We start from the raw sequence: 20,024 nt of genomic DNA, 5'->3' as shown, positions 1-20,024 counted from the left end.
GGCTCAAAGAGGCTCAGCCTCTGAGCGCAGACTGCATGGGGCCAATTCAAAATCCAAGAAAACTCTCCAAATTACGTTTGCATCTGCTGAGGTTGGGGAGGGTGTCGATGTAATCCTGGTCAGTTTTCCAGCTGCACAAATAAAGCTGAGTGGAATAACAATGACTACCGAGAGAGAAGGGGAAAGCTCCGAAGCCACGGAATCTTCATGTGTACCTGCTCCAGGATCACTCAGACGCGAGCGCTGAGCATAACCAGAAATCAGGAAACCGCGACATGACCACACTGATTAAGCCTGCTGCTGCCACAGACAGTGAGAGCTTCAGTTCATAAATCAGACTGCGGAGCCTAACACAGTTTGCAAAGTGGAGCAGAGCCGGTCCAAAGCCACAGCGGCAATCAGAAACCTTGTAGTCAACCTGCTTGTCATTATTTCTGAAAATGTTGAAAGGGGTGATCTTGAGCAAAATGTCTTTTTAGTTTACATTTGTTGAAAACTTTTACCGCTACCATGTTATTACACAATAAAATCGCCAAATTTGAGTGATCTGTTCTCTGTTAAATGCAGAAAATCAAGGCATGTAGTTTTTCTGTCCTACGTTTGACGGTTCAAGAGTGACAAGAAGAAACATAAGAAGAGATGTGCAACAACAAGCGCATTTTGGTCACCCCTCAGTCACCAGTGCACTTTTCGACTTTTGGTTCTTCGGGATCACCACAGTGGTCCTGGTTGAGATGTGCACTAGGATTTACACCGAATGTCATTTTGAATGCAACTCTTGTCCCACTTCGAGGATCATGCTTACGGTGTGAAATCAGCACATTTTTTTGTGAGATAAACCAACCTTTCAATGTAGTGCAGCAGATAAGAGAATATTTAGAGGGGAATCCTGCAAATGGTGATAAAAGCATCAAATTCGGCAGAAATAGTCCTCAGACAATCCTCTTTCGAGAAAACCAATTGGCCACTTGAATTTTCAGTTGGCATTCAGGTAGAGGTCAATTGAAGAATTACACAGGAGTCAAAATTAAAAGATGCTCCAGTCATATTGAAAAATATTCCACATTATTTGCCTGATCATAAAGATTCCAAAAAGGTATAGTTTGGACAGTCTGTAACTGAATTCTATGGAGTTATGGGATAAAACAGCAAGAATGGTGACAAAGGTCAGTGTCGGTGTGTAGAGGGGTCAAAAGTTAAAGTTGCTCCAATTTTGGTAAAAAGTGATGCAAATTACTAGTTGAGTTAACACGGTTTTATAAAGGAATCGTTTGAACCATGTATCATTCTTTCTTATCACATTACGGGGTAACATATGTCACATGTCATAGAATCCAATAGACATAGACCTTGTTTGACCTTTACTTTGGAGACCAAACATTCAACACTGTCAAAACTAGTCCATTTATTAATCCTATTAGCTCAACCAATAATTTGCATCACTTTTACCAAAATTGGAGTAACTTTATCTTTTGACCCCTGTACAAAATGAAACTGACCTTTGTCACCATTCTTGCTGTTTTTATCCCGTAACTCCATAGAATTCAGTCACAAATAGTCCAAACTATACCTTTTTAGAATCTTTATGATCAGGCAAATAATGTGGAATATTTTTCAATATGACTGGAGCATCTTTTAATTTTGACCTCTGTGTAATTCTTCAATTGACCCCTACCTGACCACCGATTGAAAAGTCAAGTGGCCAATCGGTCTTTTCAAAAGAGGAGTGTATTTCTGTCAAGTCTGATGCTTTTATCACCATGTGCATGATTGTTTCAGTTATCTGCTGCACTAATGGTCAAGTCAAGTCTGGCGGCACTCACTGCTGCCACATCCACCACACCATGGAACCTCCCTGGGTCCAACATGGGAAATCCTGAGGCAAACAAGCAGCCCATCTCCATCTCTTGAAAGTGACCATCCGTCTAGGGGAACCAGGGGCGTTCCCTTGGCCTTCTTCAGCCACTGGGTTCCTCAACACTGATTCACCTTTGTGCCGGATCATCAGTATGTTGTAGCTGTAGCTGAAGCTCATTTTCACCATACAACTGATACTCCTCACCTGAGCCTCCCTAAGTAGCAGCTCATTTAACACAAAGTCATTCCAGCAGTACCCAAGGATGCGGAGAAGAGACGTAGTACTCAAGACATCCAGTTACGCTGCTGGTCGCTGGTTAGCATCCAAGCTCACAACAGGGCAGCACAGTCTTGTTTGAACCCTGCGTGGTATCTCGGGATTTGACCACTTATAGGGACAACTGCTCTTGTTGTGCAATATATGCACAGCATAGCTTCGCACGGGAAAATGCTGTACTGTTTTGTTTTAGGCTGCAATCACCGAAGCAGTCGTGAAAAGTGTAGTATTTTTAGTTCCCAGTGGAGAAGGGAAGACAAGGCAAACGGGAGACGTTGTGTGATGGTAAGTGTTAGCCTACACAACTAACCAGCAGTGGTGGGCACACTTCCGATAATCCGATAACAGATAATTATCAAAGATAATGTTTTCATTATCGGATTATCTTTTTAGATAACTTTAAAAACTGTTATCGGACCAATTATCTTCCAATTAATTTTTGTCCTAGAACTTTTAGACCGATAAAGTAAACAAAGCTGAACAGCGACAAGCATTTTTAAAATTAGTTCAGCACCTACCTGTTAAAAGTTTTGTAACAAATGGACAGTTATACCCTCTGCTAACAGAAGAGAGCTGCTTCTATGAAAAGCATCTCTATCCACTGTAGACAAAAGAGAAATGGCCAAAAACAAAACAAAAAAAAAAAACCCTTTCTTTTAACACCCTACTGATTTACTGGCAATATCAACTAAGTCATCCAGAGGCATACATTTTTAACTTATGGTTCAAATTTTAACCAAACTAATTTTGGACAAGCTATTTAAAATTACTGTCATGTCTGAAGTTTTATAAAGTGAAAATATCAGATATATGTTTTAGTTTTAAAGTAATGTGCTAATTTGTAAGGTTTTGTGAGCACATGCTGTGTCCAGCAGTGCATTATGGGTAGGATTATGTAATCTCAGTATGTTCACGACAGGACAATTGCATTTCAGACACTCTGTTCAGGCTCCACGGACAACAGCATTAAACTCTAGTGCCTAAAACTCTCGTGAATATATTCTCTGGGTTTATAAACGCTGTTACTGTATTGAGTTTGTTCAATTCCACGCATTTTAAATGTGAGCAGACAGGGATTATCTGGAATTTTGTTTTCAAGGCCTCTACTGCCATCTACTGGCCAGTAGTGTTCATGGCAGTATTCGCCCTAAGTACTAAGCGTCTGGGCACCAGCGTCTGGCAGTGTTCTATTAATTTTGACCCCGGTTATATCAGATGATTGTCAAATCAACTTTTTGGCTTTGCAAATGGCTTTTTTTTTTTTTTTAATGAAGTTTAAAAACAAAATAAAACAACAGCAAAAAATAAAATAACATTACAAGAACAGCTCTGCGGTGTTTGCACAGGCACAGTGTGAGCGGTTGGTGGAAAGCCGCGTGGAGGCTTCGCGCGTCACGACCGATTTGCTTTGGAAGCGAGACAAAGGAACACCTCCTTTTCGGTGTGTCAGAGGACAAGTTTGGACATGTCCAGCTCTCCACAATTTCACTGATACTTACTGGACTGGTAAGCATTGAAAGCCGAGATAGATATGTCCAAACTTGTCCTCTGACAAGCCGAAACGGAGGTGTTCCTTTGTCTCGCTTCAAAGCGAATCGGTCATGACGCGCGAAGCCTCCGCGCGGGGTTTCCATGACAAAATCTCTTGTTAAAAGTGAAATCTGCTGGAAAATGGCTGATGTCGAGCTCTTGTGATAACCAGAGAAAGAGCACACGACGGTCTCGTATCCACAGAGCCATCAGCTCAAAAATGGTCCAGTGGCTTGTGCCGTGTCGTCACAGCTCGCAGCGTGGCGCGCTGAGCATCCTTAAAGGGGTCCTTAAAGCTGTACTACCAGACCTTATTCTCTGTGAAGCCTGTAAAATTTTCACCGAAAGCCAGATAAATTTTTCGAATGGCTTCCAGGTGCCAGTCTGAAAAAATTCTGATGGAAAAAAAACCCAAATCATTCTGCCATTTCCAGACAATGAAAATCTGACCACGGGGCAGGACCACTCCTTCCACAAGGCGTGCTCACAGGCGAATGACGTCACCGACAGGCATGGAAAAACTCACGCATGCGCACAAGGGTTCAAGCTTGTCTGACGTGAAAACATATGAATCAAATCCATATAGTTAAAAAAAATAATAAAAAAGGTATGATACTTTATGGACAGACCTCGTATATCTGTATCTGTTAATAAAGCGACATCCCTTTGTGTTTACAGACAGGCAACATGGGACTAAAAGAAAAGACAAGTCAAGAAGGTGCAGGTGGGTGCACATGGACTCTTCTGATGTGAGACACTCCCAGCTCTTGGCTGTGAATCAGAGAGCGATCCACGCTGTCAGCTGTGTGTTGTGACTTGCTGCTTCTGCAGCTTGTGAACAGAAGGCGTCCAGCTGCCACACCCAGGCAAAGTGTTTTTCAGGAAAACGGGGGAGTACCAATGAACCGTGCAACAACTCCTGCAAGAAAAACACATGCAACCGCCTCATCTTATCTGCACTAATCTCTTTATTTATTATTTATTTATTATTTATTGTAATATATTGACCTCTGACTGGTTTTGCTGAAGCCTACAGCAGGTCGTCTCGTTGATAATTTTTGTTGTTTTTTTTTTTCCAGATTTTGTTCTGATATGACCGAATTAAGAGCAGGCAATAAAAGAAAACACAGCCTCCCTGAGGAACAGCCTTCTCACTGCTTCCTAACAGCCGCCGCTCCCAGGCTGCAACTGAAACCTGAGCATCCTTCAGGGACTGACACCACCCACTCACCACCATCTCCGCCTTCACACCCAGAGTGATCTGTTCCATTAGAAAAAAAATAAATAATCCCACTCCACCAGTTCCCACCACTCACTCATCTGTTTGTCCATCCGTGCACTTATATGTCTATTATTTATCGTACTCATCTCTTTGTCCCCCCTTCTCACGCTACGCCTGGAAGCTCTCCTTTGGATGCTTGCTGCAAAGCCAGGTGGAGGAAATGCCCAGAAACACAGAGGTCTTATACACATGATGTCATGAGCTGCAGAGTCTTAGGTTTCACTGGTCAGACTTGTGGAAGAAGAGGAGAAGTCCTATACTGCTCCCCAGTCCCAATGGTGCCTGTGCTTGTCCTCGGTAGGGATGGGAATTGATTCTGGTTATCAGTCTGATTCTTTATCAACTCCCTTATTGATTCCTGGTCTTTTTTGTGTCTGGACAGCTGTTTACCTTATTGCTAGATGCAGAGTTGGCGTTGTGATGTTACGTCAGACATCATGCATTGATTGATAAGAGGTATTGACAGCACCTGAGGTGTTGACGTTTCAACTGGAACCAGTTCTTGACTCTCATTCCTAATCCCTGGATACTGTAGCATGAAGCTGATGATGATCTATGCCTCCTCCTGGACGGGACACCAGTCCATCACAGATTACTTCCCTATCCAAGGCCAACACATTCTCACCCCCAACTCTTCAAATTCTGATGTTGGGTCCGTGCCCCTTTGCGTAACTATGTGATGAGCAATCATTTCTCTGACAACAAGACAGAAATATTTGCTAGACTTCCACATCATCAGGGAACATTTATCTATGTTTGCATTATGGGCACTACCATGCATAAGGTTAAGGTTTGGACTGTTCTGTTTCCCCGTCACAGCTACTCAAACCATCACATGTTACCATTTGGTCAAAACAAACCTCACTCACTCACTCACTTAGTCCAATTAGGGGTCCTGGGGGGGGGGGGGGGGTTGGAGCCTATCCCAGCAGTCATAGGGTGTGAGGCGGGGTACAGTCTGGACAGGATGCCAGTCTGTCGCAGGGCCACATACAAACAAACAAACACATTCACACCCACACGCACAACTATGGACAATTTAAAGATCCCAATCCACCTAACCTGCGTGTCTTTGGATGTGGGAGGAAGCCAGAGCACCCAGAGAGAACCAACGCAAACACGGGGAGAACATGCAAACTCCACACAGAAAGGCCACAGGTGAGAATCGAATGCATGACTTTCTCGCTGTGAGGCAACAGTGCTAACCACTAAGCCACCGTGCTGCCGCAAAACAAACCTTTTGTGTCAAAATGTAACAAGTTGGGAGTGAGACTGCATTGCCAAGGCTGGTACCCATTTACATCTGGGCGGACTGGGAAACACATGAAATGCCTCGTTCAACTAATGTGACCGGGAATCAAACCCAGGTGTGCATACTGCCAGTTCAACTTCTATCCCAGATGAGTGGGATGTAAAACAATGAGGTTGCACTTGTGGAACAAGACGGCAGCGGATAGCACTAACGGGTGGAGTTGTTTGGGTACTGAGCCCAAAAGCAGACAGACACCCCGCTACCCTGTCTTCAACCAGTTCAAACAGCCCCAGACAATGCCCACTGATCCTCACAGGCGCTGTCATCAACAAACGTGCTGACAGGGTCTTCACCACCTGATGCTCTCCTGGTTCCTCGTGATTTTATCTCAGCGAGATGGTTCACTTTGCAGCATCTCCACATATCTTTTAGGGAGTTGGGTTTCTCACCCTGTCACCCATCCTGCTGCTTTGAGTCCAACCAACCACAGAATAGATTAGAGGATGACGGATGGCGGCTTTATCTGCAGCAATAAACATGAGCCCCCGCTCCTTATCTCTCATGCAATGTGAGGATTCCACCACAACAGGATGTTTTGCCGTGACTTCACAGCTCAAACCTGTAAGTTGGGGTCACCAACCCTGCTCCTGGAGGTCACCTGTCCTGCAGGGTGTACAGTGTACAACTCTCCCTGCTAATTAATTCAGTCAGGTTTGATCAGCCAATAAAGAGCTAGAGACACCTAACTTGACTTATCACCTGTGGTTGCAGCAGGTACACTCTGAAAACTGGCATGGTGGGTGATTTCCAGGAGCAGGGTTGGCCGCTTATCTTCTTTAACTTCATTACTCCTCAGCCTACAACAGAGTTGTTTTACAGCTTGCACAAAATTCGAATGCATTTACAGCATTCCCTCTTAAACCCAGTACACTTTTTTAAATCTCTGAGCTCCATCTCCAACCCCTGCCAGATTAACTCCAGCATAATGGGGTCTTTTGTTTTATTAATACATCCTTTCAATACAGCGCCTTCTTTAGTGTGACGGATGAACAAGCCTCAACAACCTCGTGGATTGGTGTGTGTGTGTGTGTGTGTGTGTGTCGGGGGGGAGTCACAGCAGGCTGCGCAACGGCTCTGAGGACTTTTGTTTTTTTCTCAGAACCATCCCAAAAACCCATAAGGGATGCAACAATGGCCAACCCTGCGCGTTAATATTTAACGCGCACTGAAATGTTTAACTAACGCAGCTGTCACACTCGATCTAAAGAATTCCACCTGCTCAAAAGGTGCACATTTTTTAATTCATTTTCTTAAAAAAAAAACAAAAAACTTTAGTTTGTTATTAACGCACTCTGTGGATTTTTTAAGTGTAAAAAGAGTCAGACCGCGTTTAAATTCTGTGCGTAAAAGCGTTCTGACGCCAAAAAACCCGTCAGACGCGTGAGATCCTTTTGTTACACGTAGACTGTCACACGCCATGCGTAATTTTTCTTACCCCATGAGAGATGGAGCGGCGAGAAGATAATTATTGGTGCTCCAAAAACGTCCTCACCATGTGGTCACAGGTTTTCACCATAAACGTTGCGCCCTGCTCCGCTCCGGGGGGTCCGATGACAATCAGAAGTTTGGCAGAGGACAAGATAGCGTGTCTCGTCTCCAGACGATGACGACAGTCTTTGGTAAATCCATATCGGTCTGCGCGCAAAAGCGCGCAAAGATCAGCAGCAACAAAACAAGCTCTCGAGGAGAGATTACAACAAAATAATTTCTCCCTCGCGTCGTAGTTTGTCCTTTTTTGTTGTTGTTGCGGCTCTCTGATCCAGCAGTCCGCCCCCGATAGTCCTCCTGCTTGCCTCTTGAGGTCCGCAGGGAGGCGCGCACACCCAACACCCCCCCCCACCCCCACCTCCACACACACATACACAGAAACACGCACACACACGCACACTTTGAAAACGTCACATGTCCATAAAAAGTGTGTCAGTGTGTCGAAATAGAAATGATGATGTGGATTTGTGGATTATACAATTAATGTGGAAAAAGACTTTTTAAAAAGGAAAAATACTTTTTTTCTAAAAACTAATTCTGGATGGTTTTCCCACTCTGCAGCGCAGCAATGAAATCCAGATGTTCTCATCGTGTTCCACCTCCTCACTTCCTCTCTCCCAGCAGATCCTAAAGAAAACTCCCCATTTTTTTGCACTCATTCTGGCCCAGTTTCATCTGACCAGCTACAAATCCTAACTGGACACATCTCCAGCCAAAAACTCTCTCAGCTTTATTAGAGTGTCATAACTTGAATCAGCTTTTAACCTGCTCAACAATAAAGCTCCACTTTTGGAGGTAATAATAATAATAATAATAATAATAATAATAATAATAATAATACCTCATGTGACTTCTGACGTCATGTTTGAGTGACAGTTTGTTAGTGATCTCCAGATGTTCCACAGGTTGGGTGGTGGGAAATATCTGAGGTTTAGTTTTATGTGTGTGATGCTATTGTGGCTTCATTTTTTTGGCACTGTAAAAACAACCAGGCGGTAAGCTTCCATGGTCCCAAATGAAGCCCACCCAGAAGAAGAAATAGTTGCAGTTCCTTTACTGGCCACTTGAGGCTGGCTGCAAAAGCCAGCAGGTTCCCATACAAGCCCATGTTAAAATGTCCAACTTTCCAGCAGAAATAGACATGTTTACAGCGTGGTACAAAAAAAAAAAAAAAAAAACAGTTTTGGTCTCTATAGCTAGTTTCCTGCTCGATGATAACTGTATCGGGGTGGGGTTCTAACTTAAGATGTTTAAAGTTATGAATGTATGTATAATTAGGGTTGTGGATGCTTTGATTGACAGCTCACTGAGCTAAATTCCAACTCTCACAGCCTCTGTAGCTCAGGGGCTGCTGGTCGCAGTTGCTAGCTGTCGTAGGGAGCTTTGCATGTTTTGTGCATTTTATGATAAATATCTGTTATAATATGGCTTGTTACATATTGAAGTGCCTTAATGGATCATCTAAGAAGTCTGTGTTGCAATCATTTGCACTGAGTGAAATTCTCATGTTATTTAATGTTGTATGCTAACACATTTAGCAGCTATTGGTAGGTTGATATGTTTAATCCTATTAATGCATGATTACTGAGAATATAAGAGGTCATAATTTTTAATGGCCACACCAAAGCAAAGTGTTATAACTACCGCACAGTCCACCCAAATATAAATTCAACCATATTCCACCTCTTTACCCAAATATTGGCTGGCCATGGTTAGGCAGAGTAAGCCCTGCAAACATGGCGATATCTAGAACAGCAAATTTTGAGCTTCATATCAGCTCTTACGGATGTCGATAGAAAACCTATGGGTGATGTCACGCAATGTTTGTCTTCTATGTATACATTCTATGGTAAACATAGACTATAATGGGGGCAGCACATCCAAGAAGGACACATCTAGGCTGGACACACTGGTCAGGCGGGTTGGCTCTGTGGTTGGCATGAAGCTGGACACTCTGGTGACGGTGGCAGAGAAGAGAACACTGGACAAACTGCTGGACATTATGGATGATGCCAGTCACCCTCTGTACACCGTTATCAAAGGAGCCTCTTCAGCCACAGACTGCTCCTTCCCAAGTGCAGGACCAACAAACTGAAAACTCCTTTGTCCCTCAGGCCATCAAACTGTACAACTCCTCACTCAGGGGGAGGAGGAGTAACAGGAAGACAGAGGACGGGAATGAGAGGAACAGTAGTAGCCAGTAGCAAGCAGTATTTCTGGTATTTATATTTGTATTTACATTTTGTAAGTAGTTTTTTATCTTCTAGTTTTTATGCTCTGTGTGCTGCTATACAATGCTGCTGGAAGCTCAATTTCCCTGAGGGAGTCTTCCCAAGGGATCAATAAAGTTCTATCTAATCAATCGAATTTAATCTAATCTAATCTAATCTAATCTAATCTAATCTAATCTAATCTAATCTAATCTAAGCATTTACATCAATCTCTAATACAAACGTATAATAGTGTACTGTATGGTAATCACTCTGGAGTTGGCAGTTCTTGAAACTGAGTGATTGTGTAAGAAGTAGATGAGTGAGGGAAGCCACCAAGAGATCCACAAAAACCCTGAAGGAATTATAGGCTTCTGTAGCTGTGATTGGAGAAACTACACAGTGCAACTTATGTCTATTGAAGTACAAGTCACAGCTTCCTGGCCGAGTATGAAGGAGATGGATGTTCATACATGAAAACCTATCATGTCTTGGGTTGCGTCTCCAGCGGGCTTTCTAGCAAACTGAAGATGAAATTTCACATCTTCTTTGGAAGAAAATCATTTTCTGTGACACTCCAACATGAAACTGACTCACTGACTGAATTAATCCTCTGCTTATTCTGCTCATCCCCGTGGAATAATTCTGATTTCTGAAATGCTTCAAATTTGTATTTTAACTGACACTGTTGTACTTGATTCATTTTTGTGACAAGAAAATTATGTTCATAGGCAATATACAAATGGAAATTGTGTGACAAATAAACAGAATGATGAATATATCTTGAGTTCTTTTACTGCAATGAGTCACACAGTGCTGCCAGAAAGTACCATTGAGGTTTTGATTTTTGTAATGACATAAAAACTTCTTTTTTTTTTTAAAAATGTCTTTACCGATGCCCTGAAAACTAATCAACATGACATAAATGTATATAAAAAAGCCAAAATCAATGGTGTGCTGAAGTAGATACACCCTTAAGGATGGCACAACTAAATGGTCACTTTTACAGCCAAGGCAAAGGATCAATGAATATGTCTTGGACTTCATTTGTATCAGTTATTAAGAAATATAAACAGTGTGGTACTGTATGGCAAATCTGTCTGGAGTTGGCAGTTCTCAAATATTGAATGACCGTGCATGAAGCAGACTAGTGAGGGAAGCCACCAAGACACCCATGACAATTCTGAAGAAGTTATCTGTTTCTGAAACTGTGAATGGAGAAATTGTGCACAGTGCATGTTTTGCATTTTGTATCCCCAGTTATACAGCTTCATGATGAAGTGGTACAGAGGAGGGTTTTCTTTCACCAAAACATCAAATCTAGGTTTTCATTTCAGACATACCTTCTGGCAAACTTCCAGGTCTTTTTAAGAAAATCCTTCTCTATACCACTTCATCATGAAGCTGGCTTTCCTCACTCATCTGCTCCACATAGATTTACCATAGAGTGCCATACTGTTTGTATTTCTTCATAACTGATGTAAATAAAGTCCAAGATATATTCAGTGACTTGGAAATGTTCATGTATCCATCCCCTGACTTGTCTGAAGAAAAATGGCAATAAAACTGAGTATTTACAGGTATTATACTAAAGGGGCCCTTTACTTATGCAACCCATCATCTTGGCTTTTAGATTTTTAATTAATTTATATCAAGTTGTGGAGATTTGCTTTGAGTTTGAGTTTAAGGATGATAATTTTAGAAATTTTTATAATGAGAAGCCTGATTTACTGTATATGTATTTGAAATGCATCACCACCACTCACAGCTTCACAGTGGAGCAGAGGATGATTTTCATACAACAAAACAGATCAAATCTAGGCTTACATCTCCCATGTGCCTTCTGGCAAACTGTAGCTGAACTTTCAAGTCGTCTTTTTAAGAAAATCCTCCTCCATACCGCTTCTTCAAGGAGCTGTGCAACTGGGGATGCAAGAGTTAAAAATTGCACTGTGCAAGATTGGTTAACAGGAAGCAACTCAAGTTTTCTCACGTACAGTTTTTCTCCCTGAGTACAGCTGACTCTGGAGCAGTCGGGGAGAGCACCTTGTAGCACGTCAGACACTGTCAGTGACGCATCTCATTATTTCCCAAAAGAAAGTCTGACAGCTTTTAATTTACATATGCTGTGTTTGCAAATCAGGACTGCCTCGAGGCAACAGGGAGCCCTCAGACAGATTTTGTTTGGGGTGGGGGTGGGTGGGGGGCTTACTTTGCCTGGGGCCGGGAAATATGAAACAAAATACTGCACAATGTACAAGTATATATTTTTCATTCATTCATTCATTTGTTCATTTTTTGCAGCTATTATTACAGCCCAGTCTCACATTTTGTTTCGTGCTCCCGTGACGAAATGAGTCAAATTTTTGTGACAGGGTTTTTTAAACTCATTATTACTAACACTACTCCTTCCCCACAACCCTAACCATAACCACCCCTGACCCCCCTGACCCCCACTGCACTTTTAATTTTGTGCAGCCATCACAGAATGAATTACAATGAATTTGTGCTGCCGTGACAAAAATGAGGCACTTTTTCTAACAATTTCACAAACCAATAGATTAATGTATATTTCGTGCTGCTGAATCCCGACTTGCTGTGACACCAGGTTGATTATTATTATTATTATTATTATTATTATTATTATTATTATTATTATTATTATTATTATTATTATTATTATTATTATTATCACTAATATGAATGAGCGAAGCTTTTCAGCATCTCACCATATCATTTAAGTCCTTCAGACTTTTTTTTAGTAAATACTTCAGGGAAGCATTACCATGGCTAAAACCTTTCACCTTCTGGTGGGGGGTCTCCACTCCCCCCCCTCCCAGACCCCCCTCCTTTTTAAGCATTTTTCCTCTATTTCACTCTCACATGCCTGGAAGCTCCTCACCATCTAAAGGTGCACTGACATGTGCATGACTTTGATTCGCACACTTGCACAACCTGTGTCATGCAGGAGAGTAAACTCGTCTTTAACGGGTGCAGACTGAACACGAGAGGGGTGCCGGTGCGTGCAATTGCTCAAAGAGAATTTTGAAATGTTCAAAAAAATCCTTCACGCATAAATGTAGTGCTATATGGGGTGATCTGCTCACCAACACGATGTGCAGCTCATCAAGTGGAGTAAAGAAGTGAACAGAGTGAATTGCTGTGTCAGTGAATCGCATCAGAGCGCAGCTCGTCTGAACGATTATAACAAGATGTTAAATCTATCATACAAATACTTTTACAGCTGCTAACACAAAGGAAAGAACATGCAACTGTTTACCAAGCCATGATAATGTAAACATGACAAATAATTACCTTTTAGATGGCTCCAAATACTTTCACAAGCTCATTCAGCACGCAGGCACATGAACAGCACTGCTGGAGCGGTCCTGTGTGATTCAGGTAGCGATTATAGCCATTTTCAACAGACAACTTGCAGAGTAAATGATTAATCCGCTACAAAATAATTATTTTATATACGCAGTGTCCAGCATAGAGCGCCTGGCAGGTGGTGGACCAAAAGCGTGGCATCCAGGTGGGAACACAGTGAGTGGGATCATCACAACAATGTGCGTGCAAGGGCGTGAATCAAAGTCATGCATGTGTCAGCGTACCTTACCATGTCATTTAGGTCCTTCAGACTTTTTTCAGTAAAATGGTTCTGGGAGCACAAGCATGGCTAAAACCTTTCAGCTTTCCCCCTAGACACCCGCCTTTTAAGCATTTTTTTTTTTTTTTGACCATTAAGTTTCTGGGGGGGGCTCCGCATGATGTGTCTTTGTGTGAGTGCATGCGTGCGTTTCAGCAGGTTGAATGGACAATATGTAATGATCACTGAGACGAACGGAACGATGGCGTTATGTGTGCAGCGAGAGCTGATCTGCTTCTCAGTAAAGCTTCAGGGAGGGTTCAAGAGCCCTGACCTCACTTCCTGTTGGGGCTCCTCACAAGCATTCCTTTGTCTGTGAGAATGTACATGGGCTCCAGGGACTCTGCACATCTGGCAGCTGTTATTAGTAACCCCCTGCACCCACCCCCAGGGAAGATTACTGTATTTGTTAGTGGACAAGTGACCTGAAATGCACCAACAATACATTCTTACGATGGCATTGCTTCATATGCATTGCTGCATAGTTCTGTAGCTTCACTGCGATGGCGCCTCATGATGAACTTTTTATCTCCTCAGTCCTTTGCTTAGAGTTTTGCAATGTACAGCAAAGCAATAAGGCACAATGTCATTTAGATCCATTTCACTTTGCACAATACAGGTGACATTTACAAATTTGAAGCCACCACACAGGCTGCGGTTACCTGACCGAGGTTTGCCCTGAGCTGACGTGAGACACCAAAGAGGTTTGAAGTCAGAGAGCGAAGCGAGAAACCATACAGAGAATTGATCAGCGCATCAGATCAAGAAGAACAGAAAAATGTAAAGCGGCTGAAAAAAAACCCAACTGGTGTTTCTAATTTTAAACACGAGGGGAAGTCATTAACAGTCAACTACAACTGTTGTCTGGCTATATATTGTGTTAGATCAGGACTTTCCATCCTTTGTTAAATGGCCTCATTTCCATAGCACACATGCCAAAGTGCACATGTGTATCTGTATAAATTGAGGACCAGCTATGTGGGCTGCAAAAGGCGTGGGATTTTAGTTAATAAAACTTTTGGATATTGTGTCACTCTTCACATGATAATGTTGAATATTCTCGGTCATCCAGGTAAAGATTGTAGAATCAGATATTTAGTTTAAGTAAATGTCTCAATATCCTGATTCTTAAACATGCCTGAAGACAAAACCAAAAACAATTTGATTAGAAAAAACAAACAAACAAAAAAAAACAAAGTTACAGTGCATCTGGAAAGTATTCATCTTTTCCACAATTTGTTCTATTACATCTTTATTCCAGAACAGAACAAATACATTTTTCCCCTCAGCAAAAAAAAAAAAAAAATCTCATAATGACAATATGAAAGTTTTTTTTTTTTTAATTTTGCAAATTTATTAAAAAAAAAAGCTAAGGAATCACATGTACTTAACTATTCACACCCTTTACTCAATACTTTGTTGATGCACCTTTGGCAGCAATTACAGCATCAAGTCTTCTTGAATATGATGCCATGAGCTTGGTGCACCTATCTTTGGGCAGACCCGTTCCTTTTTGCAGCACCTCTGAAGCTTGGATGGGGAGCGTCGCGCCACAGCCATTTTCAGATCTCTCCAGAGATGTTCAATCAGATTCAGGTCTGGGCTCTGGCTGGGCCACTCAAGGACATTCACAGAGTTGTCCTGAAACCACTCCTTTGATATCTTGGTTGTGTGCTTTGGGTCATTGTCCTGCTGAAAGATGAACCATCACCCCAGTCTGAGGTCAAGAGCACTCTGGAGCAGGTTTTCATCCAGGATGTCTCTGTACATTGCTGCATTCATCTTTCCCTCAATCCTGACTAGTCTCCCAGTTCCTGCCACTGAAAAACATCCCCACAGCATGATGCTGCCACCACCATGCTTCAGTGTAGAGATGGTGCTTGGTTTGCTCCAAACATGATGCCTGGCATTCACGCCAAAGAGTTCAATGTTTGTCTCATCAGACCAGATAATTTTGTTTCTCATGGTCTGAGAGTCCTTCAGGTGCCTTTTGGCAAGGAGTCTTTACTAAGGAGTGGCTTCCGTCTGGCCATTCTACCATACAGGCCTGATTGGTGGATTGCTGCAGAGATGGTTGACCTTCTGGAAGGTTCTCCTCTCTCCACAGAAGAATGCTGGAGCTCTGACAGAGTGACCATCGGGTTCTTGGTCACCTCCCTGTCTAAGGCCCTTCTCTCCAATTGCTTAGTTTAGATGGGTAGCCCGCTTTAAGAAGAGTCCTTTTACTGAACCCATTTACTGATATTCCATTTATGGATGATGGAGGACACTGTGCTCACTTGACCTACAACCAGATTTGTGTCTTCAGACAATCCTGTCTTGGAGGTTTAAAGACTTTGATTCCATGCATTTAAAGACATTGATTTCATTTGATTTCAGTTGGTGGATTAACAGTTATCAAAGATAAATTTTAGTTTGGCTGTGCAGACCACTGTGCTCATGTAGAAGAGAGAAAGACAGGCAGAGAGACAAGAAGCCTTCCAAATCAAAAATAAGTCTGGGTGGATGCCTTCCTCTTTTGTGCAAAGAAGCTGTAACCATAGGCATTTTTAGTGCTGCAATGTTCTCCAGATCATGTGCACCACAGAACTAGAAACGCCATATAACACAATTCTCACAGGACAGGAGAAAGAAATGTGCTCTATTCCATCTTCGAAGGTGCTGTTGTCACTCTTCTGCACAATGTGACCATACTGTGGTGCTGCTTACAGGTTTTGTTATTTCGATATGAAGGATGTAAATCAAACTATCATTTTGTGGCTTGGTTGAAGTCAGAATTTGATTTTGGTTTCTGGGACAAGGATGAATGGATAAAAAGTTCATTGGCTAACGATGATGTTCTCATTTTTCAACATAGCTTCCTTTGAGGTCCCCACATAACACTGATGCAGTTGATCCCGCTGGCATAGAAGAGTTCAAGGTAAAAAAAAAAAAAAAATCCTGAATGACAGATATGACATCATCACAGTGATATTTCTTGCATTTTGTTTTTAATTTATAAGCAGATGGAAGACAGATGGTGGTAAAGCATGAGAGAATAGTGTGTGTACAATCAAGTGGAATCTGCAGGAGCTAATGTAACCACCAACATTGAGAGGGGCAATGTCCTAATAAAAACAAACCAAAAAAAAAAACAAATCCTCAGGTTCTCGTAGAATTTGGTCTGGATTGCCTCACGTTGCTACCTCAGCAAGCTACCATACAACACTCTGCTGGTTTTTCATTCATTCATTAATTTTCTGTACCCACTTACTCCAATCAAGGCTCACGAGGGGGCTGGAGCCTATCCCAGCTGGAACGCCAGTCTATCGCGGGGCCAAATATACACAGACAAACATATTCACACATGCACATACACTGTGGTCAATTTGGAGTCACCATTCCACCTAACCCGCATGTCTTTGGATGTGGGAGGAAGCTGAAGCACCTGGAGAGAACCCATGCAAACATGGGGAGAACATGCAAACTGCGCCCAGAAAAGACAAGGTGGGAAGTGATCCCATGACCTTTTTACTGTGATGCAACAGTGCTAACACAAAGCCGCTGTGCTGCCTGCTTAAGGTTTCACTTTTTAGAAAGTAGGAACACCACAGACACTATGCCCGAGGGAGTCTTTCCTTAACACTGTCGCCCGTGTGCTTGCTCAGGGGGGTTGGTGAGGTTAGACCTTACTCATGTGAAACGTCTAGGGGCAGCGCTGTTGTGATTTGGTGCAATATAAATAAAGTAAATTGAATTGCAATGGCTTTTGGATCCCAGAAAGCTGACCTTGACCTTCTGTGAAGAGGGCGAGGACATGTTTCCACTGCATGGACTGTCTCTTTGTCTGTGGCTGAAAATAATGGATGCAGCAGCTCTCCTCAGGACATTTTCAGCAAAATGATCTGGATCTGCTTCACAACATTCTTCCTTGACATGAGTCTTGTGTACTTTTGATTAGGGGTCAGTCAGAAGATGTGGCACCTGCTAAGATGACGTAGTGTAGTGCGAGTGTGCAAAAACAGGTGACTGAAGTATAGATGTACAGAACCTTTCAGTGCAGAAATGACCAGTCTAGACTTTATGGTCATGGGGGCACTGCAGGGTAAGTAGGAGTCTCTGGCATTATTTAGTCTAGCTGTGGATAGAAAGAAGCTGTTTTTGTGTCTTGAGGTTTTGGTCCTGATGGACCTCAGCCTCCTGCCAGAAGGGTGGGTGACAAAAAGCTTGTGACCTGGGTGGCAGGGATCAGCCACAATCTTCCTTTCTCACCTCAGGGCCCTGGAGGCGTACAGGTCCTGTAGGGATAACAGGCTGCATTCGATCACCTTCTCTACTGTATGGATGATACGCTGCAGTCTGCTCCTGTCCTTAGCAGTGGCAGCAGCATTCCAGATGGGGATGGAAGAGGAGAGGATGGACTCAACAATGGCAGTGTCCATCATCTCTTCCATCTCTCTTCCATCACCTACCAACCTATCAGCAATACCTTGATAAATAACAATTAATGAATGAACGATAGTGATTTGGCTGATCTTGCACACATGGAATGTACTCAGTAAAGTGCCGCTTTTATAGTTGATGTGCAAAGTGTGACTAGAAAGTTTGTCAGTATGAAACAAAAACAAAGTCATAAGTAATTGTTAGACACATAACACTGATAAAGGTGTGAAACTGATAGCATTGTAAATCTGTCTCTAACCACATGCATGGCTTGTTTCTGTGCAGCAGCTTCGACCAGATCTGGTCGCCCTCCACCAGAAACCACAGATAATGTTCCTGACGTAAGTGCAAAGTCGTAGCTGCAAAGTTGGAGGTGGTCTTGATTCAGGTTTCAGTGACACCACCCTCCTTACACCTTCCCATGTTCTTGTGTCTCCCCTAATGAATAGCTTTGCACCCTCTTTTACGTCTCTTTTGTCCTTGCTTCTTGGTGCTATTCTAATCTGTTGCTAGAACGTGAACTCCACCCCTTCTCAAATTTTTGCTGCCTGGTTGAGAAAATAGGAGGGTGTTGTGAGAGAGCTGCTGTTGTTGTTTGTTGCACGCTGTGCCAGGGATCATAATGCATTAATATTTGGACAGGGGCAAAGATTGTGACACTAGGTGTCTATCACTGCACAGCACATCTAAAACAATGTCTTGAGTATGAACTTGTAGGGCAAACTATCAGGTGCTGCAGAGCTTTTTGAACATGGTTGTTCACTTTACAGAACCAAACCCAGCAGAGCAATGAGCTGCTGAGTTCTTCAGTGTACATTAATCAATGTACAACCCCAATTCCAATGAAGTTGGGACGTTGTGTAAAATGTAAATAAAAACAAATACAATGATTTGCAAATCCTATTCAACCTATATTGTATTGAATACACCACAAAGACAAGATATTTAATGTTCAAACTGATAAACTTTATTGTTTTTGTGCAAATATTTGCTCATTTAGAAATGGATGCCTGCAACACGTTTCAAAAAAGTTGGAACAGTGGTATGTTTACCACTGTGTTACATCACCTTTCCTTCTAACAACACTCAATAAATGTTTGGGAACTGAGGACACTAATTGTGAGTGTCATGACTGGGTATAAAAGGAGCATCCCCAAAAGTCTCAGCCGTTCACAAGCAAAGACAGGGCAAGGATCACCACTTTGTGAACAACTGCATGAAAAAATAGTCCAGTAGTTTAAGAACAATGTTTCTCAATGTTCAATTGCAAGGAATTTAGGGATTCCATCATCTACAGTCCATATATAATCAGAAAATTCAGAGAATCTGGAGAACTTTCTACACATAAGCGGCAAGGCCGAAAACCAACACTGAATGCCCGTGACCTTTGATGCTTCAGGCGGCACTGCATTAAAAACTGACATCATTGTGTAAAGGATCTTACCGTGTGGGCTCAGTGGAACCCATCCATTATCTTTTACAGCTGATCTGACCTTTGAGAAAACAACCGGAAGATGTGCCCATAGCTAAATGCTTCAAAACTCCAAAAATTTTAATACAGAAAAAAATCTAATGTTCTGCACTGGCCAAAATGCAACTCCGTAGGTTTATGATGATGAAAGCAGAATGTCAAAGAACAAGACGGAATTTATAAATGGTAAAGAGTTTGGTTGAATAGGGGGTAGTGGCCAAGTGGTTAGTGTACTTGGTTTCAATTCGGAAGGTTTCCGGTTTGAACCCCACCCCTGCCACATTTCTCCATGCAATGTGGAGTTGCGTCAGGAAGGGCATCCAGCGTAGAACCTGCACCGATTCTAGATTCTAGATTCTAGATTTGCTGTGGCGATCCCTGAAAGCAAGTAAGCAGCCGAAGGGACTCATTTTAAAGAAGTTGACTGAATGACGAATGAAACCCACAACCTGCCATTTTGACGTTACTAAGGCTATCAGGGTACACTGTAAAAATTCTCAACTTAAAAACTTAAGTTCAATTGCTG

At 42.4% G+C, this 20,024-nt stretch overlaps 1 protein-coding gene across 1 annotated transcript in view; it reads right to left on the bottom strand.

Annotated features, from left to right (window-relative positions):
- The window catches only part of s1pr2 (sphingosine-1-phosphate receptor 2), a 69,147-nt gene extending 61,124 nt beyond the window's left edge, over positions 1-8,023 (bottom strand). Inside the window, exon 1 of the mRNA XM_034190505.1 lies at positions 7,694-8,023. The gene's annotated coding sequence lies outside the window, so the exon portion shown is untranslated. The remainder of the gene's footprint in view (positions 1-7,693) is intronic.
- Between the last annotated feature and the right edge of the window lie 12,001 nt (positions 8,024-20,024).

Source organism: Thalassophryne amazonica, chromosome 16, assembly GCF_902500255.1.
Source record: "Thalassophryne amazonica chromosome 16, fThaAma1.1, whole genome shotgun sequence".
Taxonomy (NCBI): domain Eukaryota; kingdom Metazoa; phylum Chordata; class Actinopteri; order Batrachoidiformes; family Batrachoididae; genus Thalassophryne; species Thalassophryne amazonica.
Note: the sequence above shows the minus strand (reverse complement) of the source record. Positions and strands in the feature narration are given on the sequence as shown.